The sequence below is a fragment of the Pipistrellus hanaki genome (assembly GCF_964339955.1).
Source record: "Pipistrellus hanaki genome assembly, chromosome: 2".
In the NCBI taxonomy this organism is placed as follows: domain Eukaryota; kingdom Metazoa; phylum Chordata; class Mammalia; order Chiroptera; family Vespertilionidae; genus Pipistrellus; species Pipistrellus hanaki.
In genome coordinates this window covers 7,539,659-7,567,104 of record NC_140504.1, presented here as the reverse complement: position 1 = coordinate 7,567,104, position 27,446 = coordinate 7,539,659, and the positions used below count along the sequence as shown (strand labels likewise).

General features: G+C 48.4%; 1 protein-coding gene across 7 annotated transcripts in view; it reads right to left on the bottom strand.

Annotated features, from left to right (window-relative positions):
* The window catches only part of ADARB1 (adenosine deaminase RNA specific B1), a 98,558-nt gene that overhangs the window by 31,655 nt on the left and 39,457 nt on the right, over window positions 1-27,446 (bottom strand). For all 7 annotated transcript variants that reach the window (XM_084873745.1, XM_084873740.1, XM_084873746.1 and 4 more), the window contains one exon: window positions 25,111-25,260. The gene's annotated coding sequence lies outside the window, so the exon portion shown is untranslated. The remainder of the gene's footprint in view (window positions 1-25,110; window positions 25,261-27,446) is intronic.

Below are 27,446 nucleotides of genomic sequence, written 5' to 3'. Positions count from 1 at the left end.
AGGGAGAAAATATTACGAAGACCACACATTGCACAAAGGGTGCATACAAGAAATTCTCAAAACAAACAATCCAACCAGAAAGTGGGCAGAAGACATGAAGAGACCTTTCAGTGAAGAGGATATTCAGACAAACATGAAAAAATGTTCGGTATCATCTGCCCATCAGGGAGATGCCACTTGAATCCAGGTAGGGTGGCCAAAATGAAACCGGGTGCAACCCCAGATGCCGACGAAGTTCACAGCAACTTCCCAAACAGGAAACAACCAGATGCCCCTCCACAGGCAGATGGTTAAACAGACTGTGGGTGTGCCCATGCCAAGAAGTACTATGCAGCAACGAAAAGAACTGATACACGCAGTGACCTGGATACATCTCGAGAATTGGGCTGAGGGGGAAATGCCAATCCCAAAGTTACTCAGTGTGTGGTCCCTTTACATACCATTCTTGAAATGTAGTAATTGTAGAAATGGAGAACAGATTAGTGGCCACCAGGTATTGGGAGGGTGAGGGTTTGGCTACAAAAGCACAGGGAAGGGTCCCAGGGACAATGGAAGGTTCTGGTGCTGACTGTATCCCAGTCAACAAGCATCCTGATTGTGACAATGCACTGAGTAAAGGAAACATGGTTCTCCCTGTGAATCTATATGTGAATCTGCATTATCTCCAAATAAAAAGTTTAATTAGAAGGCCCAATGATCATACCATTCATCAATGATGGTGTGCAGAGCGGGACGGCTTACCTGGAGGCCGGGGGCGAGGGAGAGCACACTGCCGGGAACACTGACAGTGAGTCCGAGCCACGGGAGGACCCGGCCCTAATGGAGCTCACCCGATTTGTAGAGCGCCCTGTTTCCCTGCTCTTACATATGAAAGCTCTTTAAAAGGACAAGGAAATGTCTCACAGTGGAAAATGATCAGGCTGTGGGCAGCGGCGGGAGGGCCACGGTGCAGAGAACGGGAGCCAGAAAGCTCTCGCTGAGCGGGAGCAACACTTTCACATTCTACAAATGCCAACGTTTGTATCAAAGGTTATAAAACAAAGCAAAACAGCAAATGCAAGCACTTTAGAGCATTTCACATAACCATTTTTCTTTCATTCTGAAAGCACCTCTTACGGCCTGAACTATAAACATCTAAGAATTGAAAGCCCATCAAAATCCCACATGGGCCCAGCCAGTGTGCTCAGTGGTTGAGCATTGACCTATGAACCAGGAGGTCATGATTCCATTCCCGGTCATGGCACATGCCTGGGTTGTGGGCTTGATCCCCAGTAGGGGGCATGCAGGAGGCTACTGATCAATGATTCTCTCTTGTCATAATTTATTGTATTTTACAGTAGTTTCATTTCTAAGTAACCATTTAAGTAACAGATGTTTAGTTTGGTTACCCTTAGAGATTTTGTAACATGGAGCAAATATAGCAGACTGTTTTGTGCATAGCAAATAAGGTTCATGCATTACTTTCAGCAAACATGTTTCTTCTAGCGAAATGCAACATAGAATAATTAAAATAAGAAATTATCACAAGATCACAGAATACAAGGTTAATACAAAAAAATTAATTGCCTTCTTAAATATGAACAAGTGGAATTTGAAAGAGAAGCACAATACTGCTTACATTAGCACCCCCAAAATTAAATACTTAGATATAAATCAAACAAAATATAAACACCACCCATATGAGGAAAACTACAAAACACTGATGAAAGAAATCAAAGAAGAACTAAATAAATGTAGAGATAGTCCCTGCTAATGGATAGGAAGGCTCAATATTATCAAGATGTCAGTTCTTTCAACTTGATCTAGAGATTCAAAGCAATCTCAATCAAAATCCCAACTAGTTATTTTGTGGCTATCAACAAAGAGATACTAAAGTATATGTGGAGAGACAAAGACCCAGAATAGCCTACACAATATTGAAGGAGAAGAACAAAGTTACCTCTCAAGTCCTTAAATCAGAAACATCAGTAAATAAAGCAGCTTTACACTGGTTAAAAGTTACCTGCTGAGTACAGTGCATGATTAGGAACTGTCTCCGGCAGCTATGACCAGTCTCCTTTCACACGGGTTAGGAACGCCTTGCTGGAATTCTGCCCGTGCCTGTGGCCCACATGATGGCTGTTGTCAGGGTGGCAGACCGGGGCCTGGGTAACCGTCCTAGGTGAGCCTGTTTCAATATCTAGCTATGTGACCTCAGGCAAGGTTCTCAAGGGCTCTGAGCTGGGCTTTAGTCAGAGGTCAGTGGGTCTGCTGGGCTGTGGGGAGGGGGGCCGTGGGGATGGATTAGCACCTGCACACAGTAAGCACTCTGAGCATCAGCTGTCATCATGGCTGCAGAATGGAGCAGGGCCAACACGGACAGAGCCTCACGCTTCTCAGTGTTCCCGTCACATGTGGCTGTCCTTGATCAATCAAAGCTCCAGGCTCAGCTGACAGGACAAAACACTGATGCTGCTGGAAATGCTAGAGAGTGCGACCCCGGAAACAAATGCAGGCTAATTAATTCTGCCAAACTGTTTGCAGACTAAGTCCCATGGCAGATATTAGAAACCTTGGTATTTGTAATCTCAGGAAAATTAAAGTAATTCTTCAAGAAATACATTTTCAAAGTCATGTTTCAACTTGTTCTCTAGCCATTAACCTTCCACATGGCTGGTGGCTGGTGGGTTCTGTATGTAACAGCACAATGAGCATAAAGAAGATGGGAGATAAATACTCAGAAGGAAGGCCAAACTGAGCACATTCTCTCCAGGCAGAAGGTCCAATGGAAACCAATGATTAGGTGGTGAACAAAATCCCATTGCTTATGAGCAAACCCATAATACTGTGAGTTAGAGTCATATCCAGAAAGATGTTTAATAAATGAGAGTTCCAGACACATAAAATCTAGAATCTTCCACATAGACTTAATTAACTACATTTAGCACTGAGATAACTAAACAGAACTGAGCTACTGGGAGTATTCATAAAGCATGATCGACACATCACACACAGATACACACACACACACACACAGGCAAACACACACACAGGCGCGCGCGCGCGCACACACACACACACACACACACACACACACACGAGAACGTGGCACGGCACGGAGCCAGGGCCTGATAAACTGTAAGTGTGCAGATTTGAATAAAACAGTGAATAGACTGATGCAGCAACAGAAAGAATGAAAACCCGAAAAGCAACTTCTCTGGGTTAAAACAATCAAACAGAACTGAGCTTTGGGTCTGAGCCTCATCCTTTATCCCATGGGGTAAATGGGGATGGTCTCAGAGAGGCAGAGAGCTTCCCTAGTAGACGACAATGTTTCTGGGCAACTTGGACCCCAGTCCACTGGATAAAGGGCCATGTGTCCCTCTGCACATCTCAGTCGCTCGATGTCCCTTGTCGGAAGGCAGCACCTTCCAGATGAGCCTGACCCAGGGCACCCCGTGACCTCTGAGTGCCCAGTCTGTCTGAATAGGAGCCATGTTTCTTTAGTCAACCTTTCAACAGCCTACTCCAGCCCGTAATAGAAAGACAGGACTCGCAGAAACTGGATTGGCTCAGTAGATAGAGCGTCAGCCTGTGGACTGAAAGGTCCCAGGTTCGATTCCAGTCAAGGGCATGTACCTGGGTTGCGGGCACATCCCCAGTAGGAGGTGTGTAAGGGGCAGCTGATCGATGATTCTCTCTCATCGATGTTTCTAATTCTCTATCCCTCTCCTTTCCTCTCTGTAAAAAATCAATAAAATATATATTTAAAAAAAAGAAAAGAAAGACAAGGACTCAGCTTAAATAAGTTGTAGTCAAATATGGACAAAATTCCTTACAAAATGCGAATGGACTTTAATGAGCTTACTCTTTAAAGCTTTGCCTCACTCGCTAGTAAGCAAAGAAAGGTATCAGTTGTCAAACTGACAGAGCAAAGTGATTTCAGTACAGGAAGGGGTTCACTCTTCACGGTGATGAAATCCAGGGGCCTCCCGAGGACTGAGGCCCTGACTCTCACAGCGAGTCCCTTGGCCTCCTGGCCTTCCCCTGGCTACATCCAGAACAGAAAACCACGCCAGGAGTCAGGAGGGGCTGGGCTGGGGAACCAGGGCTGCAAGAGGTGGTGGGGCACCAGGGCTCAGCCACCAGTGACGGGGAGCAGGGAGTCTCGGGGACTTCTCCTATGGCCTCCTCCCTAGGGACCCCACAGGCAGAAGTCAGGCATCCCTGGGTCCTGGCCATAATGTCAAACACAGAATCTGAAACAGTCACTGAATTCTAACCCTAAGTCCAGTTCCAAGGATTGGAGAAAATTACCAAAGCTCTGCTCATATTCAAAGGTTTAGCTACAAGGATCATCACGTCTGCTTGTTCATACGGTTTATTTGCATCTGTATTTCCTAATTCTTACAATAATGAGAAACGTGGCTTTCTGTTCTAAGCCACCCTCCTGTACACAAAGATGCATGCTCTGCAGAGAACTCTGGACTTGGTCTGGGAAGGTGTGGACCTGCGTCTGCACTGACACCTGCCCAGCGGCTGACTCTGCCGTCTGCCGTCACCACTGAGCAGAAGAGGTGCTGGTTCTCCTTGACATCACAGCAAACTCTGGATGCCCTGCAGACGAGATCACGGTGTTAGATCTCACAGTGTCAGTGTAACTGCCGAAATAGAGGCAGAATGAATACCTGCGGTAAAGGACAAATCATGAGGCGGAGACGTGGGGAGGTGAGGCAGCCGGGGCACCTGGAGGTGCAGTGCGGAAAGAACGGGGCCTGGATCTAGTCCTGCCCGTGAAGCTGCTGCCCAGCAACCTTGGGCTGACCCCTCAACCCGCCGTGAACCTCCATAAAGAGGCATTGGTACAAAGGACCAAAGGACTCGCAGTTCCCTGACACAATCCTGCAAATTCGAGGCATTTATTTCATTTGATTATCCCCACTACCCACACTTTAAACACCTATCTTTCACAACTACCAGATACACAGAAGTGAGTCTGGCCTAAGCTGGAGTAATTGGTAAGGCACACCGAATGACTTTCAGATGGTGCCATTCTCTGCTGTGGTCTGCGCCTCACCCACCTCGGGCCGGGCTCTGCAGGATGGGACAAGGGCCCTAGGAGAAGACTCGGGTGGAAACAAGACACAGCCAGCCTGGTGGGCCATCGTCACTGTAGGCCCGACTGCAGGGCACCTCCACCCACCCTGCTGGAGGGCAGTTTATGTGGTTGTCCGTGCCCATGCCCACTGCAGGCTACCATCCCACAACTGCCACCTCCAGACAGTCAGGCCCTGGGTCTGGGCTTTAGGGGCGATGAAGGGAGGTCTGTCTTCCTGGGAGGGCTACGTTCATCTGCTGCAGGTACTGCCTCCAGGCCTGCCCACGCAGCCTCCTGAAAGATTCTCGGCATTTCTCACCTTCCCAGAGCTGGATGGGGATGGGGTGACTGCAAGGTGACTCCAGAACCTTCCGCTCAGAGAGAACCAAGGACCTGGGTCCCTGAGTCACTGCAAGAGCCTGTGTTGGAGCACCGGGCTTGCTTCTTATTCAGTCACTGCCGCTCTGGTCCCATACCCTGCCTCCTTCCCATGTGTGTGTGCACGTGCACAAACCCACACATGGACAAACCCACACAGATGCACATGCTCTCTCTCCTCTGTCAGGCCTGGGCCATCCAGCCTTTAGAACCGGACACAGACTGTTGGAGCCTGGTACCAGAACACCAAGGTAACGTCAGTGGCTCAGAGTTAACCACAGAAGAAAACACTTCCCATTATTTTTATAACCACACTCTGTCCTTCCAAATGAACACACAGTAACAGTGCATCTGATGCACCATCCAACCTTGCTCTCTGTAAAAAGGCCCCATTAAAGTCCCACTCTTTTAAAATTATACTTTATTTTCTGGAGTCCAGAGAGAAATGTGAACTGTATTTTCAAAACAAACACTGATAGGTACTTTAAGAATAGGCACTGTTAAGATTTGATCCAATGTCATAGTATTTCAAGTATAATTCCACACTCTTAATTCTACACCTTGGCTTATAATTTCAGCTGTCAACCTGCCTGCACCTCCCAGGAGCAGGGTCCTCACAAATGCAATGAAATGCACCCCAAACCAGGGCCTTCTATCCATACTCTGTTGTTCAATGGGAGGGGATGGAGAGGGGGTTTCTGCAACTTTCTGGATTTGTACCCTCCCCTGACAGACATGCATCTTCCACTCCCTCCAGAGACTGGGCAAGACCCCTTCCTCCTGATGCACACAGGACGGGAGCAACACATCACACGGTCCACCTGCTTATCACTGAGTGGTCCTCAGGGGGCCCGTTCCACACTAACCTCAAGTCTGGAAGCTGGGCTGTCCTTTTGCCACATCCCTGTCACCTATACTTGTCCTATGTATGCCTCAATCCCTACGGTCAGCACCCAGAAAGCTCTAATGGGTACTTGTTGGATGGATGAATGGGCAGATGCTGGATGGGTGGGTGAATAAATGGGTGGATGGATGGATGGGCAGGTAGATGGACAGAAGGATGGATGGATCCCTGGCTGGGTACCTGGGTGAATGGAGGGATGGGTCATGAATGGATGGGTAGGTGGGCAGATGGGCAGATAGGTGATGGATGATGAGTGGATAGCTGGGTGGAGACATGAATAGCATCCTCTCCAACACCTCCATCATGTAACCATGCTCTGAACCTCACAAATAGGCGTTCTCTCAGCAAGGTGAAACCCGGGCTGGAACCAGGTGAGAAGGCTGACATGACAGCGCCTGCTCCCTCAGATGTGTCAACCACAGCCCGCTGCTCTGTGAAGTGCCCATCCCTTAGCATGCTCAGAGGCGGCACACCTCTGTGGGCCTGGTCTCCATTTCTACAAAAGGTCCCCCATCACGTTCACAGAAATGGGGATCCCAGCCTCAGATGCAGCACAGCTCAGAGTTGTTGCCCCCACGGTGGTGGGCTTCCCATGGTGTGCAGAATGACTGGGCACAGGTAGGGCGCTATCACACTTGGGGCAAAGGACTCAGTGAGAAGGTGAAAATACAGGATCTCATTCACAAAACCTGGTGGAGGAGAGCCTTCACGTTTTACCCCCCCCCCCCCTCCAACGTGCCTTTACTCTGCAACCACGACCTGGGTGGGAAGGTGAGCAGCAACCACCTGGACAGGTTGAGACCAGGGAAGGCGGGTGTGTGGGGCCTAGCTGTCCCTGGCAGTGACCTGGGCTCCAGGCCTGCCTCAGGTCCCGGCTGGCAGGATCTGCCAAGGCAGCACTATCAGCTATGGAGGGCCTGGCCAAGTTGCACATTATTCTCTTTCAACTGTAATTTTTGATGATTCAGCTAATCCATCTGTGTCTCACGCACAGTCAGGAGCCAACTGCCTGCCCGTGGAAGGGAGGACTGTATGGATAACTCAGGGGTGATGAAAATCATTGAAATATATGTCTGCCGAAACCGCCAGCAACCTGCTGCTACGCTGTCCTCAGCAAACAATAAAATTTGAAAAGGTTCACATTATACCAGTCTTAGAAAAGCTCCATACACGTGATTTGGAGCACCTTAAAATTATACAATTAAAATGAGACATTGCACATCCTGTAAACCTTTCCCAAGATTTAGTATAAATAGGGCAGCCAGTTTTAATAAAATTTATAATTTTCAAAGGCATTTTTATTAAGTCCATATTATAAATAAGAACAGGTACCAACATAAAACATTTTACTGTTAATTGAGAGTCACACTGTACTTACATAGAATGTCCAGTGAACTTGACATTTAATACATGGGCTTAATTGTTACATATTACAACACCATCAATTTCTCAAGATATTGTAATAAAAACACATTTGAGAAAGGTTTACCTACTGAAGAATAAGATTCTAGAACAGTGATTTTCAACCTTTTCTATCTCATAGTACACATTTACTACTCAATTCCACAGCACACACACAAAATATATATTTTTGCTGTGACAAAAAAAAAAATTAGGTATAGTTTTGATTCACTCATACCAGACAGCTATTGCTGTGTTGGCTGTTGTCATTTTTTAAATTTGACAATCTAAGGGAAAAGAGATCAGTGCCCCTGACTAAATTGCATGTTTAAAAAATTCTTGCAGAACACCAGTTAAAACTGCTGTTCTAGACTCATGAAGACATTAAAAACAAACAAACTGATTTTAGTGAGAAAGGAATGGGGGAAAGGGAGGAAAGAGAGGGAGGGAGAGAGAGAAAAACACCAATCAGCTGCCTCCTATGAGTGCCCAGACCAGGGATCAAACATGCAACCTTTTGGTATAGGGGTTAATGCTCCAACCAACTGAGCCAGTGGCCAGAGCAAGAAGCCATTTTGAGTCTGTACATAGTGGGGCTGATACAACCCATGTGAATTACAGTAAGTTACAAAGAAGAATAACAGAATTTTTCCTTTACTTCTCAATATTTTCTCCAACATAAATGTTCAGTGATGAGAAGTCAAGTAAAAAATGTTGGCCGTTCTAGCCCAGCCAGGGTTGCTCAGTGGTTAAGCATCCTCCTATGAACCAAGAGATCACAGTTCGATTCCTAGTCAGAGCACATGCTTGGGTTGTGGGTTCAATCCCCAGGAGGAGGCATGCAGGAGGCAAACTGACCAATGATTCTCCCTCACCATTGATGTTTCTCTCCCTCTCCCTTACTCTCTAAAAACAATAAAAATATGTTTTTTTTTAAAATGGTGCATTTCTAAATTTAGGGCATTTGATCAAAACTTCTTGCATTTTTGCTTTGGCCTTGGTCTTACTCTTCTGTTGCTTGACTTAATGACATCTTGCTTTTTAATGCTTAACTGAGGAAACAAAACACACCACTGCTGTAATCTGAGATGAGAGTCTAGAGAGTCCCAGAGACACGTGTGAAAGGCGCCGGAAGACACCAGGCCCCCTCTGGACTGTGCCTTTTGTCCTGGGCACACAGCGGGCACGGCACCCACCAAGGTCTACAGGCCATGGTGCTCCCACCCCCAACCTCCCACCCCCAAACACAGGTCCCACCAGGCACAGTCCTCTTCGTAATATTTAGCAAGATGCTGTTTTCCCAAGATTACTAACTCTGAGACTGACTTCTTGGGAAGCCACACTAACAATTGTGGCTCATTTTATTTCCTGAGGGAGGACTATCTTCTGCCAAGAGAATGCTGCTGGGGCAAAAGACGGTCTAGTCCTATCGGTTGGGGGGTAACAGGGTGACGCACAGGAAAAGAGGCTCACTGGCTGCACACTGCTGCTCCCCTCACTCCGGTATCTCTGCACCTAAGTCATTCTCTATTCCTCAGTGCATTTCAATGAAGACGGCAAACTCTCAACACCTTTTAAAGCAACAACCCACCCTCTCAAAGACAGTCATTTCTAATTTTTATAGACATGGACAACTTCTGAGCCTGGTGTTAAGAAAAAAATATACATTTTTATATCTTAAAACATCAAGTTGTATTAAAGATGGAAAGCACCTGGAATGGTGAATGTAAGGAATTTGCTGTCTAGGTTTTTAAAAGGAAAATATTTTAACAATGCTTGCCACGGTCTTATTTCTTCAGCAGGAAAAGTACTTTAAATGTTAGAAAAGTCATTAAGAAAGGTGACGGCCAAGGGTAAAGCATTATAAAGCAAAGCTACAAACTTCTGTGGTTTCACAAATAGCTAATGATTGCTAAACAAGTGTACAGACATGTTTTTAAATCTACCTTTTTAAGCCAGCCCCTGCCTAAAATTCTACAAAATGCCAACAGGAGGCACTTGAAAAGGAAAAATATAAAGTAACTGGCAGCAACATTAACTCACCAAGCTGCAACCCAGAACACGTTCCTGCATTGCATTGAAAGCCCGGCATTTGACATTTCAGAATGAAAGCGAACGCATCACCTTTCCGCTCCGAGCGTTTCCTGCGCCTCCTCTTGTACCGACGTCCCACGATGCTGAAGAAGGTCCCCATGGTCAAAGTCCCAGCGACGAGCGAGGCCATGGGCAGAGCGGCCGCCAGCCCAGCCGCCAGCCCGGCCTCATTCTGTGCCCTCGCCACTGTGAATCGCTCCAGCGGGGGCGGCTGCGACAATGCCAGCCCCCTGCTGGCACGTGGGGCCGCTCCTCCGCAGCCCAGGCTCATTCATCAACCCAGGAACCAGGGCGAGGGCGCCAACAGCACAGGGACTTCCAGCGCACCACCCAGGGTGGCAGGAGGCTGTTAACCCTTCAGGGCCGTCAAGGACGCAGCACCATGGCAGGGAGGAAAGACGTGCCGGGGACGCTTTCCAGGGGACAGGACTCTCCGAAGTCCCATCTAAGGAAAAAGCCTGTCGTCTTTACAGGAGGCAGGGGGGCTCAAATAATGACGGAGAAGTGTCCCTGAGAGGACAGTCCACAAAACAACCTGCCGCCTTCAAGCCGCCACATACCAGTGCAGAGGCGGCCAGTGTCCAGAGGCGCCCCTGAGGAATCACTCGGACCCGTGCTCACCTGCCCACCATGCCCCTGGGTTGCCTTCTCCCCACTTGGTTCCTAGGTGCTGGTCCACTGTGGGCTCCTTCACTACAGTACAGGCCACAGCCTCCCACCATATGCCAAGCAGTGGGGAGCAGACTCTGACTCCTCTGCCTGGGCTACTGAGCCTGGGGGACGACAGCACAGCTAGTGGGACCAGCACAGTGTCAGGGCCAGCCCGGCAGCAGGCCCACACGCCATGTACACACATGTGCACATGGACATACACACTCACACACGTATGCATGCATACAGGCATGCACACACCCCACAGCACATGGTCCTGTAACGCGGGTTCCAGCCTTAGGCACAGCACAGCCCACAGCCCTCATATCCTCGGGTCCAGACAGACTTGCCTCAGGCTCCAGGCTCTCCCACATCCAGGCTCGAGTCCTTGGAGAAAAGGCAATGGCACCCCAAACGCAGAGGCTGTGGGTTTTTGGGGAGGAGCGGATCTCGGGTAGCATGGGAGTGGAAGGAGCACTGAGGTACTTGTCTCAATTCACAGCAAGTGCATCCTCCATAACGAAGCTCTTCTCCAGCCACACCCAGCATCTGCTCCCCAACTTGCTAGCACAAAGGCACATACAGCAGCTAACTTTCCCACCACACACGGCACCATTTCTCAGCAATTCCTATTACTCTCCAATCTGTGCACATGTGTGTGCAGGCAACCAGATGGGAGCTGGACACCAAAATTCCTACTATAATATCATTTAACTAAACTTTCAAAAAAGACTGAGATCTGCCGAGACCGGTTTGGCTCAATGGATGGAGCTTTGGCTTGGGGATGGAAAGGTCCCGGGTTCGATTCTGGTTAAGGGCATGTACCTTGGTTGCGGGCACATCCCCAGTAGGGGGTGTGCAAGAGGCAGGTGATTGATGACTCTCTCTCATCGATGTTTCTAACTTTCTACCTCTCTCCCTTCCTCTCTGTACAAAATCAATAAAATATATTTAAAAATAAATAAATAAAATAAACTTTCAATGTTAAAATTCAGCTCTCTGAAAATAATTTTGATTTTAACATTTGATACTAGCCATCATTTATATTTTAAAACTTACTCTTAACTTGTAATTTTGAAAAGTATCCTGTAAAAACGTGGAAAAATTAGTATAATGTTTTACTTTGTAATTTACTTAAATTTCACTCACATATTTTACCATTAATCCTTTGGATCAGGAGCCAGATAACAGGTATTTTAGACTTTGTGGCCATATGTCTCTATTGATCACAAATTCAACAAGGCTGGCATGGCCTTGGGGTGCAGAGGGGAGAGAAGCTTCTGGCAAAGGCTGTCCCCCGTCACCCCCCCCCCACCCCCCCGGCTCGGATGGATTTCTCCAAGAGGCGAAAACCACTTTCTTTCTTATAGCATCTAAGCTTGTGACCTGGTCACACTCCTCAGACCTGTGCTGTGAGCCCTGCAGACCACCTTCCGAAACCCCCAGGCAGCCAGCTCTGGTGGGACAGAGCCCTCAGCCCGCTCTCAGGGAGGAAGAAGGCGAGGGACAGAGCAGAGCCCTGAGCCAGGCTCCTAACGCACCGAGAGGGACCTAGGGGCAGGACAAAGAACCGGAGGCCTAAAGGAGTGCCGAGGGGAGCAGGTGTATCCCTGTCCACACCTTGGACTGTTCCCATGTTGACTGTTCCCATGGTGACTGTGGGACTAATGCCACAGGTGGGCAGAGCTCCCTCTGCTCTGTGGCCGTGGGCTGGAGTCCCCACTTCTACTGCTGTTGTGCTTTCACTGTGCCCCCAAAGGTGTGGCCTGAGGCATTCATTTTGGTAGAGGCAGCAGTTGAACAACCTCAAGTAACCTCTTCTCCCTGCAGTCTGACATAGCACCCTTTCCACCTTTGTGCTCAGGTCACCTTGGACACAATCCTTACATATCACTGGGCTGGCAGTCCTGCTGCTGCCCCTTGGATCAAGTTCGGATGCACAGTGCATCCCCAACAGAGGAACCCAAAGGCAACCACGGGAACTAGAATCAAGAAACCACAAAGGAGGCCTGGCCGGTTTGGCTCAGCCAATAGAGCATCAGCAGCAAATGGAAGGGTCCTGGGGTTGATTCCAGTCAAATGCACATACCTTGGTTGCAGGCATGATCCTCAGCCCCAGTTGGGGCATGTGTTGGAGGCAACCAATTGATGTGTCTCTCTCACACTGATGTTTCTTTCTCTATGTTTCTCCCCCTCCCTTCCACTTTCTCTTAAAAAAAAAATTAATGGGAAAATATCCTTGGGTGAGGAATAAGGAAGGAAGGAAGGAAGGAAGGAAGGAAGGAAGGAAGGAAGGAAGGAAAGGAAGGAAAGGAAGGAAGGAAAGGAAAGGAAGGAAGGAAGGAAGGAAGGAAGGAAGGAAGGAAGGAAGGAAGGAAGGAAGGAGGAAAGGAAGAAAGGAAGAAAGAAAGGAAGGATTGGTCAAAAAGGAGGCTCAAAAAAGAAAACATAAACGTTCTTCAATTATTTCAAATAAGAAACAAGAAAACCTATTTTAGAACACAGTCACTTATTGCCTTTAAAAACTGTGTTTAGGGGTTCCCATGGGTTTCTTTATACTTATTCCCGTGTCATGCATCAAAGCAAGTGTGCACTTGACCATGAACGCGGCCACGCACTGTGCCTAACCAGGCTGGAGGCAGAGGCTGAGCCAGCAGCTAATTCCGCAGCGGTAAGCCGGCCTGCTGAGAAGAGCCATGAAGCCAGGTCTCCTGCCTCTGAGGAGACACAGGCTGGAGTGTGCAGCCGCTAAGACTGGCCCCAGGGGTCTCCTAACGGGGACTGAACCACGAAAGAAACAATTTGAGAAATGGAGCCAGAACTTCTAGAGCTCCCTTATCCAGGAGAAAGAGCTTAATACTGTCAGAGTCCTGGGGAGGCCAGAGCAAAACAAACACAGAATTAATAAAATAAAATAAAAAAGTAGATGGTGAAAAGCTGCCTGGACTCGGATTCTTTACGATGGAATTATTCTGGGGAAATATTGCTTAGAGAAGTTAGAGAAAACAAGGACCATCTCCCCAGCTGCTGGAGACACGGTTTAGAAAAAATAAACCTCATGGTCTCTCTGCGTTAGGGTGTCATTTGGGTCTAGTTTCTCCAGGAAGTGGAGCTCAGTCTCTAGTTTACCCCCAAAGGGGAAGGGATGGCAAAGAGGCCGGGCCACCCAGGGGCTACTGCTCTCTCTGCGCCCCTGCTCCGCAGGCACGTGTCTGGGTGAGGCCACCACCGAGTTGCTGTGGTGACTTCCCAGCCTTCCTACCCGCTTTCTTGAAAGAGGAGATTATAATTTATCCATATCCATCATAACCCTGACCTCTGAGGGACAAAACATTTAACATCAAGACGTGTCACAACTTGCTGAAACTGGTTTGGCTCAGTGGATAGAGTGTCGGCCTGCGGACCGAAAGGTCCCAGGTTCAATTCCGGTCAAGGGCATGTACCTTGGTTGCGGGCACATCCCTAGTAGGGGGTGTGCAAGAGGTAGCTTATCAATGATTCTCTCTCATCGATGTTTCTAATTTTCTATCCCTCTCTTTTCCTCTCTGTAAAAAATCAATAAAATATATTTAAAAAAAAGACATGTCACAACTTATAACCAGAATATTCATAAAAAGGAAAATGTGCAAAGGATGCACAAATTGGGTAAGTCGGGGAGCAGTGAAGATGGACCGACTCAAAGGCTCTGGCTGTGCTCTGGGGAGTGAGCCGCCCCAGAGAGAGCACTGCAGGCTCCTGGCTAAACCCACCCAAACGGGATGGACACGGAGCTACCCCAATGAGATCCTGCTCGAAGGGAAACACACTAACCCCACAATCCAAGAGAGATGCTGTCCCTAAAAATTAACTTGGGGGTTAGAGCTAATGCTGTAAAAGACACAGTGGCAAGTCTGATAGGAGGCCCTCTGCTGGGGTCAGCCTGCCATCTGGGGGTCTGTCTAGGGTGGCAGGTGCCACGTTGTCAGTCGGGGCAGCGGTTCCAACTGTGTCTTAGATTCTGCATTTGTCTACTTCACATCCACGCATCACAGGCAGATTAGGTTAACTCTGTTTTCTTTTTCTTAATGCTCTGCCATTTGGGAGCTTTGCTGACCCTGGAGTGATGGCCCTCCCAGGGCTAGCCGGTCTGAGGGACAGCAGAGGGCTCAGCCAGCAGTGCGTGCTTCTCCTTCTCCAACTCACTCAGCCAACGCAATGCTTCCCTGCCCTGAAACAACCTGGCCAGGGCCAGGCAGCCAGAGACCACCTTCATTGCCCACCGCCACCAGGAGTCTTCAGACTGGCCACTCCTAAGCCCTGCCCTGTCTGCCCTGTGGAAGCCCCAGTGAAGTCTCTGGCCCAGGCTCTCCCTCACTGCTATCTGCCTCCTGACCAACCTGGGGCTCCCATGTGGCATGGCATGCCCCAGCCTCCAGGGCACTGTAAGGAGTAAGTCTTAGAGAGATGCAAATCAAAACTACAGTGCGGTACCATCTCACACCTGTCAGAATGGTTATCATCAACAAATCAGCAAATGACAAGCGCTGGCGAGGATGCGGAGAAAAAGGAACCCTTGTGCACTGCTGGTGGGAACGCAGACTGATGCAACCACTGTGGAGAACAGTATGGAGTTTCCTCAAAAAACTGAAAATGGAACTCCCATTTGACCCAGTAATCCCACTCCTAGGAATATATCATATATCCTAAGAAACTAGAAACACCAGTCAAAAAGGATATATGCAACTCTATGTTCATAGCAGCACAATTTACAATAGCTAAGATTTGGAAACAGTCTAGGTGCCCGTCAGCAGATGATTGGATCAAAAAACTATGGTACATCTACACATCTACACTATGCTGCCATAAAAAAGAAGGAATTCTTATCATTTGCAGCGACCTGGATGGAATTGGAGAAAATTATGCTAAGTGAAATAAGCCAGTCAATGAAAAAAAAAAAAAAAACACCATATGATCTCACTCATTTATGGATAATAAGGAACATTATAAACCGATGAACAAAAAGATAGATACAGATACAGTAAAAGAAATAGACTGTCAAGTTACAACGTGGAGGATAGGGAGATATGGGGGAGATAAGAGATCAACCAAAGGGCTTGTATGCATGCATATAAGCATAACCAATGGATGAAAAACTCTGGGGAGGGAGGGCATGTATGGGAATAGGGGTGGGGTGGGGATTGGTAAGGTATGTACACATATAATACCTTAATTTAAAAAATGAGAGAAAAAAAGGAGTAAGTCTTATTCGATGGCACTGGCTCTCCCTGGGGTCACTCAGCACCCCCATAAGAGCTACAGTTCCCAGGGTACTGGGACCGGAGAGCATTTCTAGACTTGCTGGGTCTGACAACGCCAAGCCTGCTCAGGGTCCTGCTACCTGAAAGGGCCTGTGATTAACCAGACACACAGAGATGAGCTGGTTTCCTGACTGTCACACTGTGCCATCCTACGTGGTATTTGCTCTACCTTCAGCTAATGAGTTCATTAACAATGCCAGTTACATCTACTTTGCTTTCATCTCCTTAAATGATCATTTCCTTTTTTCCTCATCAAATGACACAACCCAATGCAGGGGAAATCTTCAAAACATAACAAATGCCATTCGTTTTGCTTTTTCTAAAGATCAGAGAGATTCGGATCCAGCAACAGGAGGCGGCATGCAGCGCCCTGGCTGTGGCGGCCTGTGCGTGGCCTGGAGCAGCCGCGGAGAGGTCAGCTCTGACGCAGGCGCTGACCTCAGCCATTCCACAGAAAGTCACCAGAGTTAGGCGATGCCCTAACTCTGCGCCCATCATTTTCTCCTTCTCATCCTTTCCAAGTCCTGCTTCTGCCTCCAGGACTACTTCAGAGAAACGTGTAAACAGACACCTGCTTTCACGAGAGTCAAGAAACTACAGCCGAACGACAGTGATTTAATGGACCGGGTATGGTATCTGTAACCAGTAAACTGACTGTTTGTAATTGAAAAAAAGTGCTTTAAAGCTCTCCCCCGCTTCCCCCCTTTAAAACACATCAATTTCAGACTTTGGCTGTCATGTCTTTGCAAGTTAATAACTACTGAATTCTAGGAGAATGTCATAAATAGCCACACGCCATTGAGCATCTGACATTCCTGGTATCTAATTAATTTTATTTTTATCTATGTCCTCAGAGGAAAGACTCCAAAATGTAATGTTCCTAGAATATTAATTTAGAATGAGATTCTTAAAAACTATTTTTCTACTCTCACAAGAGGAAAAAAGGGAGTGTATTCCATTAGAATTCTAAACTCTCTAAATGAGTCAGTTATTCATCAATTATTTATATATAATCGACACACAGAAATCTGTAACATTACTTAATTGAATGTTAAAGCACTCCAGAAATAGCTGCTAATGAGACACATAGCCCACAGTCATTCATCCCAGTGCGGTGAGCAAAAGGCAGTCACGCCTGCTTTCAGAAGTTCCCATTCTAACACGAAGGACAATCAACAGTGTGTCTAAGCAACGAAATGGTCTGGGACCTATGTCGGAGGAGATGATGCCACCAGTGAAGAGGAAGGGGGGTGGGGGTGGGGAAGGGAAGCGGGGGTGGGGCAGACGGCGGGGGGGGGGGGGGGCGGAAGGGGTGTTGGGGTGGGGAGGAGTCAAGGGTGGCTTTGAGTTTTGAGGAAAGCCATCATGAAGCCAAGACGAAGGCAGTGAGGGCGAAGAGACACTGGGGAAGAATGTTCTTAGAACATAGAAGGGCAAGGACCTGAGCAGCGCCCAGCAGCCCAGGAACAGCCAGGAGGCCGGAATGGCAAAGGCGAAGGCTGGGAGGTCCTGGAGAGTCAGCTCGTAGGGTCTCCTGGGCCTGGGCCAAGATGTGGTGGCCACTCAGCCCAGGAGTTTTAAGCTGTTTCTGACCTCCGGTCCCTGGGGAAGAGCAGCTGTAGGCAAAGGGCTCACCCAGGGAGACTGGGTAGAAGTCCAGTACAGACAGAGGAGGTAGCTCAGCGTGGAAGGCAGGGGACAAGCAAGAAATAACCAGACTCCAACGACTTCCCCAATGGCTTAGATGTGGGGCAGGAGAGAAAGGATGGCCCTGCTAGGGGCTGAGAGCCTGGAAGGACGGAGCTGCTGAGAAAGAGACTGCCAGTGGGCTGGGCAGTCAGGAGTTGGGTTTGCTGTCTGAGGTTGGAGATGTCTGTGGATTCCCAAGAAAAGATGCTGGGTGGACCCAGATCTGTGTCTGGACAGCACAAGGAGGCTCTGGGCTGAAGAGTCAGGTGTGGGACTCAACCTACACAGATATGAGAGGGGTGAGATTCCTGAGTCATGAGCATAGACAGAGCCGGGAGAGAACAGGACTGAGCTGGTAAGTACACTGGGCAGTGCCTACTGCTGGGAGGATAGGAGAGGGAAGGATGGGCAGGGAGCTTGTGAAGAAGCAGCCACGGGGCATGGCGTGTAGTATGTTTATTAAGTGGCCTGCCAATCACATAATCTGTATTAGCTTACTCAGACTTCACCAAGTCTCAGTACAGAAGACTCTGAGATGACTGACAATGGACAGCCTGGGCACGGCCACCATCTGTCTTACAACAGGCAAGCCCTCATGAGTGGAGGTGTGCAGTATACAACCCCCACGGCTGGACAGTGTGGCCATGAGGATGCACCGAGTAACCAGCATGGACCCCTGAGCAGGGCCTCCTGGTGGGACATCTGCTCTGCCTCCTGCTGGAAGTTCTCATCCTCATGGCTCCTCGGATTCCTCATTTGTACAACATGGTGACAGTCATGGTCCCACCGCAACCCCCTCCCCCCCCCCCCCCCCCCCGTCCTTCCTCCCTCCACTAGGCTTGCTAGGAGAATCCAGCGAGGGCACAGTGGCCCCTGGGCTTTAGCTGCTGTCATATTTTCAGCACCCCCACTTTATGAAGGTGAGCCCCACAGCTGGAAAGGCTAGATGGCTTGTCCAAGCTCAGACGCTGGGGAAGTGGCAGAAAACTGTGGGAATCCAAGACATCCCACACTCTTCCTTCTGCAAGCAGCCCAATTAAAGCAAATTCACAACTACTCGAGTTTACTGTGTTTACTACGTTAAGATTCCTCACAATTTTTAAAGTCAACACATATGCATTTCTTTAACACATTTCTGTTTTCTATATTAAAATGGTTTCAAATAGATTGGGATCAGTCTAGCTTTCAGTCTACTTGCAACATCTCTCCACTCAAGATCATGGATTCAATTAAGCTTCTTTCATTTTCTTTTAAGGTGACTTTACCAAGAAGTTTTGGATTTAAAACATAATCTACATTTCTCAAATTATAGCAGGTGTTAGGTTTAGGGGAAAAAAGGCGGGGGGCGGTGAGGCCCTTGATTTGGAGGCCCTATAATTAGCTCCAATAGCCAAAAGCGACCTAAAGGAAGGAAGCAGTCACAGACTGTGGTGCGCAGATGGCTGAGGTGGCCCATGGGAGGCTCAGGTGGCCCACAGACAGCTGTGTTGGTCACAGATGATTCAGGTGGCCCATGGATGGCTTAAGTGGCCCACAGATAATTATGGTGGCCACCAATGGCTCAGGTGGCCCACGGATGGATGGCTATGGTGGCCAGAGAAGGCTCAGGTCCACAGATAGACGGCTATGGTGGCCCACTGATGGACCATGTGGCCCATGGAAGGCTCAGGGGCCCTGGGACAGCTCAGATGGCATGCAGATGGTTCAGGTGGCATGCAGATGAATGCTTGCAGCAGAGAATAATATAAACCTGTAAGGCCTGGGGCTACACAGAGGGAGCTCTGCTTCCTACTTATAGATTGAGGGAAAGTTTGAAAGAAATTGCTGAAAATTTGAACATAAACTTGAAACTAAGTTAAAATGATGGTCACAGTTTAAATGGGTATTTTTAATGATCAATTTTGAATCATCCTTTAAAAACAATGCTTACTATAACTATTAAAAACAAAATAGAACACAAACCTTTTGAAATATAAAGTAAAACTAGCTGGTCCTTCAAAGAGGGCAAAGCAGTTTTGCTCATTCTAGAGCAAAAAAACTCTGGCTAAGTTAATCTAGTGTAAATAATTCCAGGGATTTTTTAAATGAAAAATGTATAGGTTAAGGAAACAGCATAGCTCTGCCAGTGTGGCTTAGTGGTTGAGCATCAACCCATGACCAGGAGGTCAGGGTTTGCTTCCCGATCAGGGAACGTGCCCGGGGTATGGGCTCGATCCCTAGTGTGGGGTGTGTAGGAGGCAGCCGATCAATGATTCTCATCATTGATGTTTCTATTTCTCTATCCTACTCCCTTCCTCTCTGAAATAAAAATATATTTAAATAATTAAATATAGTGGTTAAAAGCTGGTGAACAAAAAGTTTTCTGAGGGAAACTGGTATCGGGCCTCACAGAGAAAAGGCATAGAAAAGGTACTTAATGGCCTGAAAATGGAGCTTTTTCCTTAGTAGCTGCCTCCTTATCTTAGTATGGTCCTATAGCACCATCTACTGTCTGAAGTTGTCACTCAAGTGAACCAAAGACGGGCCCTGGTTCCCAGCTTGGCTGCCCCTCATCGCGCAGTCTTGGTGTTCTCTCCTGCACACACACACAATGTCACAGGACATCACCGTCAGGCAGGCCACTCTAGACATGGATCAGGACATCTATGTGGGCAAGAGGGCATCTCTAGGATGGAGGCATGGCTGACTGCACACCTCTGTCAGAATATATCAAGTGTACCCTTGAAAAGGGTGAGTTTTTACACCTCAATGAAGCCAGCTTAAAAAACAAAAATCCCAGGGGGGGGGGGAAAACCTGTATAAAAAGTCAGAACCTCTACTTGAAATAAAATAGCCATCACAGAGATTTCAAGGAACATGAGTGAATGTACTCCAAAAAGCAGAATGAAAACACTGGAAGAGACCGGGAGGAAGCAAAGGAAGCATGCGGTTTTTCTCTCAATGAGAAAACAGAGGCTTAGGGCCAATATTTGCAGACACAGGTTACCTTGATTGAGGCTCACTGCACCACGGTAACCCCCGCTGCACACACGAGGAGACTGGGCAACTAGCCCAGGCCACGATGTTTCTGGGGAGGGCCAGGCCTACAGCCATTCTCATCCTCTGCTCTACTACCCAGGCAATGTGAGAATGCAGGCAACAATAAGACCGAACCAAAAGGCACGGCCCAATGACAGAGGAAATCAAATGCGGGCGATTTTGGGCAGTCAAAGGGTGCAAGAGAGGAGTCATGCTAATGCTTCCCTTTGTCCGAGAAAAAGTCCTGGTGAGGGACATGGAGAATAAAATACAACCACATGCATTCCTCTTGGTTTTGTCAACACTTCTGACCATGATAATACAGAATACAAATACCACTTTGGGATCTGAAACTGAGTGAACTGTGGGTACGGAACAATATGAAGTTTCCTACTTCGGTAATGTGAAAGGAAACAGAAAAACAAACCTGACCGCAGCCGAATAGTGGAAAGACTGAGAAGAGGTGACTGGGCATGGCAGAGTAAGTGCTTCCATATGTCCATCACGGTGGGAGCCAGGAGGGGTCTGCAGTCCAGGGAACAAGGATGGGGGAGCACACACAGTCTGAGCTAACCAACAGAGCAACGAGGCTGCCTGTCCCCGCCGGCTGACCCAGCACTCCTCCCCCCAGCCTGTTGCCCCTGTCCCCTTCATCAGAGATGCTATGAGAATTAAATACACATTTTATCCATCTCCTTTGTGGCTATAGCTCTATGCCCAAAACAGTTCTGGCCAACAAGATACAAGTAAAAATATACTGGAGCCGAAACCTGTTTGGCTCAGTGGATAGAGCGTCAGCCTGTGGACTGAAAGGTCCCAAGTTAGATTCCGGTTAAGGGCATGTACTTTGGTTGCGGGCACATCCCCAGTAGGGGGTATGCAAGAGGCAGCTGATCAATGATTCTCTCTCATCAATGTTTCCAACTCTCTATCCCTCGCTCTTCCTCTCTGTAAAAAAATCAATAAAATATACTTAAATATATATATACTGGAGGCTTCTTGAATGCCCCAATGAAAAGGATAAACATGGGCTGTCCTGCCTGTTCCTTCCCAGTTGTTCCTTCCCAGTTGTTCCTGCTTTGAATGTGGATGTGATGACTGGAGCTGTGGCAACAACATTGCAACCATAAGGGAAAGGTAACGGGAACTGCAGAGACACTGGTCCAGATTTCTGACATGGTTGTGCTCTAATTCAACACTAGTAAAAACTGACCTTTATGCTACTCTTAATGAAACAAATGAAGAAATAAGTCCCCTGCTGTTTAAGCCATGGTAGGTCATGTTTTCTGTTACTTTCAGCCGAAAGCACTCCTGACTGACACAGGAAGAGAGGAGAAGGCAGAAGAAGTGTAACTGAGCTAAGTCCTCCTCTATCTGAGCTAAAAGTCATCCGCTGATGTCTAAAACTTATAAATAAAAAAAGAGCGGGTATATATTTTAGATACGGGGCATTCGGCAGGGACTGCCATCTGTGAACCAACATCCTTCCTTCTTTCTCCAGGCAGAGCACCCACATTTCCAGTCACCTTACAGCCAGCCATGTCACATGACTAAAGGTAAGTCCATTGGGATGAAGACAGAAGTGTCACGTGACAGCTCCTGGGGATCTTCTCAAGAACAAGACCACCAAGTTACTGCAGCCGTCTCCTGCCTCACCCTTGCTCCGCAGCCCCTCCTGTCGTGTGCCCACCTCCCCAAGTGACTGCCCGGATAACAGGCTTTTCTTTTAAGACTCAGCTCCAGCTCACCCCATGAAGCTCGCCGCCTCTGCCTCCAGAACAGGCTACCTGTCTCCCCACTGCTGCCACAGCACCAGCAGACACCACAACCCTGAGCCCGCCAGACGCTCATGTTGAGGCCACAGGTGCCTGCCTGGGAAGTGCCAGTGATACAAGTAACCCCGCCTCCCTCCAGTAACTCAGTGCCTTTTCCTTCTAGAATGGTGTCCACAGATCTCTCCTCATCACAATGTGAGGGAATGATGGAGAGGCCACATCGAACGCTCTTGCCCACATCTGAGGTCACCCGTGGCTGTAAAACCAGGCAGGCGTGCTCATGGCCAGTGGTGGTACAGGGCTGCTGGTCTGGGTTGACGGGTGGCATGAACTATCGCACATCAGGAGCATAGGAAGGTCCACGAGAGGGCGCTGTTGTGCTTCCACAAGCGCCTTCTGCGGCGGATGCCTTCAGAGAAACTGAAAAAAAGCAAGGGGGGGAGAATGCCAGACTTTCCTGCACCTACAAACCAACCTCTTTGTTTGTTTGTTTTTTTTTTTTTTTTTTTTTTTTTGCATCAGTCTGAAGGTATCTGCACCCATTATCTTCTGTTTAGTCACGACCAGACACAAAACAGCCAGAAGAACATTACCCACAGACTCCTAAGAACAGCACATGTACCCAACACGGTATAGGCGATTGGGTTTCTATGCTCCATGTGGGTGCTTGTTGACTAGCTCCCCCAGCCCATGGCCACCAGCACGTGGCTGTGGTGGGTGGCAGTGGTGCTCACGGTAGCCATGTGTGGAAGGGCCTGCACACTACAGGGTGGGGTCTCCAGGCACCTTGTGGGCAGAGGGCACTATGTGGGACAAGCTAGATGTCCAGAAGCGAAACACTGCCCCACCATGAAGGACAACGTGTAGGTGAAAGGGGTTCCCCATCCCCATGCCCAGACCCTACTTTTACATACAACCCGATACTTTCCACACACACTCACATTCCAGAGATGTAACCACCGTGAGGAGAAGGGGGCTGCACTGTTTCTTTCGGAGCTAATCCGCGAGCCACCACCAGCTCTGAGGCATGGCTCTGGTTGTCACCCAGCACCTGGCGCCACCTGTCTTCACAGGTGCCCGTCACAGTGGCCTTTCAGAGCAGCGGTGCCTGAGCTTTTACATGGTGACCCAAACATTATTTTAGTATGAATTCTTAATTTCCCTTTTATGACGCTTGGGCAGTATAGCGCTTTTAAAAATTATAGTTATATGTGTATAAAGCAGTATCTTCTACGAATTTCAGAATAAAAGGAGGAGCTAAAGAGTCATTGTTAGAAAAACAATGCTGTGGTGGCAATGAGACGCACGGAGAGGGCTGCGATGGAGTCCAGGCTCCCTTGGGCCCCTCTCCGAATGTGTACAGTTGGGTCAACACCACAGGAATGCCCAAGTCCACCCCAAGGTGCCCCAACCTCGGGGACACCCTCACGTGTGAAGACACAGAAACAACTTCAGTCTTTTCAAGGAATAAGCAAGGCAAGCGCGGCATCTGTGCCCGACGTTGAATAGGAGGCTGCACGCCTTCAGCGCCCCTGACAGACATGCCCGGGGGTCCGGAGAGATGGATGGCACGTGGGGCTATGGAGATGAGGGCTTCAACTAGTAAATATGGTTTTTAGCCAAAAAATTCATGCTTATTTAGTTTATTTTAAGCCACCCTGAAAAGAGAAAAGCATATATATCCGACTATTTGTTGCCAAAATTAGCTCCTTTTGTGGAAAACAAGAAGAAGCACAAGCCTTGTATTGTGCAGTCACGGGTTAGCGCGCAGTCAGGAGACCTGACTCGAATGCTGTGACGTCTTAGCTGCAGCCCTCTCCTTCGCCTTCTCAGCATGTGCTTTGGAGAGCTCCTTTGGCCTGATTATTTTTTTTCTATGGCTTTAAGGACAATTTATTTGTGCAAAAGATTATAAATACTTCGTTTCTCCAATGCCTGTTTACACTAAATAAAAATACTTGCATAAAAATACTTACATAAGCAGCATCATGCATGCCATCGTTCACACCTGCAGCCTGTCACATGTGGGTGGTCACACCTACACTTCACTCTGCAGCGCTAGGCACAGGTCCCCTTCACACCCCGCCAGCCCAGGGATCCTAGCTTTCAGTAAATAAAGCTACAGAGGAGCTGATTTCGTATCACGACCAAATAAAAGAAGATCTATGGCTGAAGATAAACCCCACTCAGGGGCACAAGCCATGGACAAAGTCACCCTGATGCCGCCCTCCCCCCTTCTCCCCTCCACTCTCCCCTCCCCCTCCCCCCAAGCTCTTACTGCATGGGTGCCAAAGAAAGGCGTCAGCTGAGGATCAAGCAGAAACTCTGGTACACGTCTCCCTAGGAACCAGTTACCCTACATTCCTGACCTTTCCTGACTCAGAAATAATCAGCAGGGCCTTTCAAGCCACAAACTCACCCCAGTGGTCAGACACGGGTACATCTTCACTCCCCAAATATGTGTGTGACTTCTTTCAAAAGCATATGGTGAATCTCATAACAGACACCAGAAATAAGAACTAAGGACATTTTATTCTAATCACCTCAAAGAAACTGATTTATGGTAAGAGGCTGAAGACAATACCAACCCTTATACGGTACCCTGAGGCCAGAGACGGCTCCAGGGCCAAAAGTCTCTGAGGGCAGCAGGGCTCCAGCCGGCAGGGGCCGAGGGCACCAGTGGGGATCGCAGAGGGATCCCTGGCAACAACCACCTCTGCTGGGAGTGAGTCAAGAAAGCCCACGTGAGAAGGTGTGATCGCTTCACATCAAACAGAAGTCATTTTTACAAGCGAATGTTGGCAATGTCTGCAGGTCCTGACCTACCTTGGAGTGAGTTCAGTTCCTGTGTCGGCTCTGATCCTGGGGCCGGGCCTCCGTCAGTGCGTGTGGGGCTGAGGTCATCGGAACATGCGCTTGGCCAGGTTTCTTCGGCTGCTTCTCAAGGTCTCCACGCCCACCTGGAGAGACTTCACTCTGTGCAATAAAAAGGTTCAATTGTTTGCGTGAACGTAACTCAATCTTAGATACTCCTTCACCCTTTCAGATGAGAGCTCTGATAATAAACTCTCAATTAAAAATCTCCTTTTTGAATACGAGTGTAAATTATTTTTAATGTGTTCTTATGATTCTTTAAAGCTGATACACAATTATCGATCATGCCTTCACCCTACCTGCCAGGGCAGGCAGATGCACGGGGAACATTCACAATTCATTTCTGCTCCCAACACACTAGAGCCAACAGGCACCAAGCCACAGGCCAAGGAATGCGGCCACAGGCACCGCCCGTGTGAGCTTCCCTCCTGCAAGGTGAGCGTGTGTGAGTGCAGACAGAACCGCTCCCGCCCCCTGCTGCCCAGGCAGAGGAGCCACGGTCTCTCCACGCACAGGCACCACAAGGCTGTGAATGGAGGTCTACATGCCATTCCCTCTCTGGATAAGAATGGTTTCAACCTGCAAGTTACGAAAGAGAACGTTTCCACATGCTAATACACTTCCAAAACCTATATAAGTAAAACTACATTTTCTTTTTTAAAAACAAACTGACATCCAAATGAAGGGAAATCCTAGGGCAGACCTGTGCGCTAACATGGAAGGCAGGAACCAGAGGGTACCTTGGTGGGCCCTGGAGACTGAGGCTGGAGTGCAGATGAGGTGGGTCTGAGTGGGCAGGAGCCCCTACTGTGCGGACAGACCAGCCATCAGGATATCCACCCAGGCCACCGGGGCCCCTGCCACAACTACTGGTCCTCGTGGGTGAGAAATGACTGCTTTCCAAGGCCTTCCCCACCTCCCGGCTGTGACTGCTTGGACTCACCGGCACCGTGGGCAGGACCCCACTAGGACCATCCCAACAGTGATGGGGCCAAGGAGTTGCTATGCAATTAACCACATGAAAACCGACAAGGGCCACCAGCCAACCGTGGTGGACAACAGCTAACACTGCAGGTGCAGAGGGCGGCAAGAGTGTGAGAAAAGTCAGGACAGGGCAGGCTTTGTCTTCTTCGCAAAAGAGAAGGAGAGAGAAGGTGGGGAGGAAGCAGCACGAAGCTGTGGTCTGAGGACAGGAAGCAAGTCAGTAACAAGGCTCAGAGCTAGATCCTGCTCCTTCTCAATGCCTGATCCGCAGGTAAAAAGGGCAGGAAGTGAGGCCACAGGAAAATCTGAAAGGGGGAACCAGAGGTATCAGATGGGACAAACAGAAAGGCCCACCGATGTGCAGTTCTGTGACTCCAGTTCCTGACACACTGGGGCAGGCGACTCAGCCCCACGCCTTTCCGGAGTCTTCTCCTGCTGAGTGCTCCTGAGCTCAGGACAGCCCCCTTGAAAATAGTGTGACCCCCCACTTACCAAGCCGAGGAGTTTCCACAACATCTAACTACTTCCTAACACAGTGATCGGCAAACACAGTGGTCAGTTTGCCGCTCTGTTGACTAATGAGTTTGCAGGCCACTGTCCTAACACTAGGAAATCCAAATGCCACAGCCATGCTGGTAAAATAGGGGCTGTGTAAGATGTAGCACGCCTCGCACTAATAGCAAGCACAGAACTAGCTGTACTAAAATAAACGTGTCACTCAGCGCTGGATGGATTGGCTGTGCTGGTAATAATCACACTGATTAAATGAAGCAATTGTGTTTCCTTCTAAAGTGATATTTATCATTATAATTTAATTAGATTGGAAATTAAGGCTTCACTCTGCCAAAAAAAATAAGTACTCTCATTTTCTACCTTGTAGCTGCATAAATCGATTACATGAGTTAAACAAAGATTTCAAAGGAGCAGATTCTGATGGTTAGAGACACCAATTACTCCAAGATACAGAGGCTTGATATGCTCAAGACAAGTGAACAACAGCAAATAACCAATTGCTTGAAGGATGCTTAGACAAAGAAGCTTTCTCCCCAACTTCTCATAGTGGCTTCCAAGTGCTTAATTAGTCCTAAGGACGGGTACCCACCACCCAAGGAGGGAAGCCAGCAGGTACCAGCGAGCAGATGAGAATGGGCCAGTCATGAGGCTGGGGTACGGAAGGTAGAGAGATGGCCCTGGGCTGAGATGCCTGGTGAGAGGGAGGGTGGAAGGCCTCCTGGGAGAAGGCACCACGGACAAGACAAATGTTGGTAAGAAAGAAAACCCAGCCTGTGTTCAGCAAGGCAGCT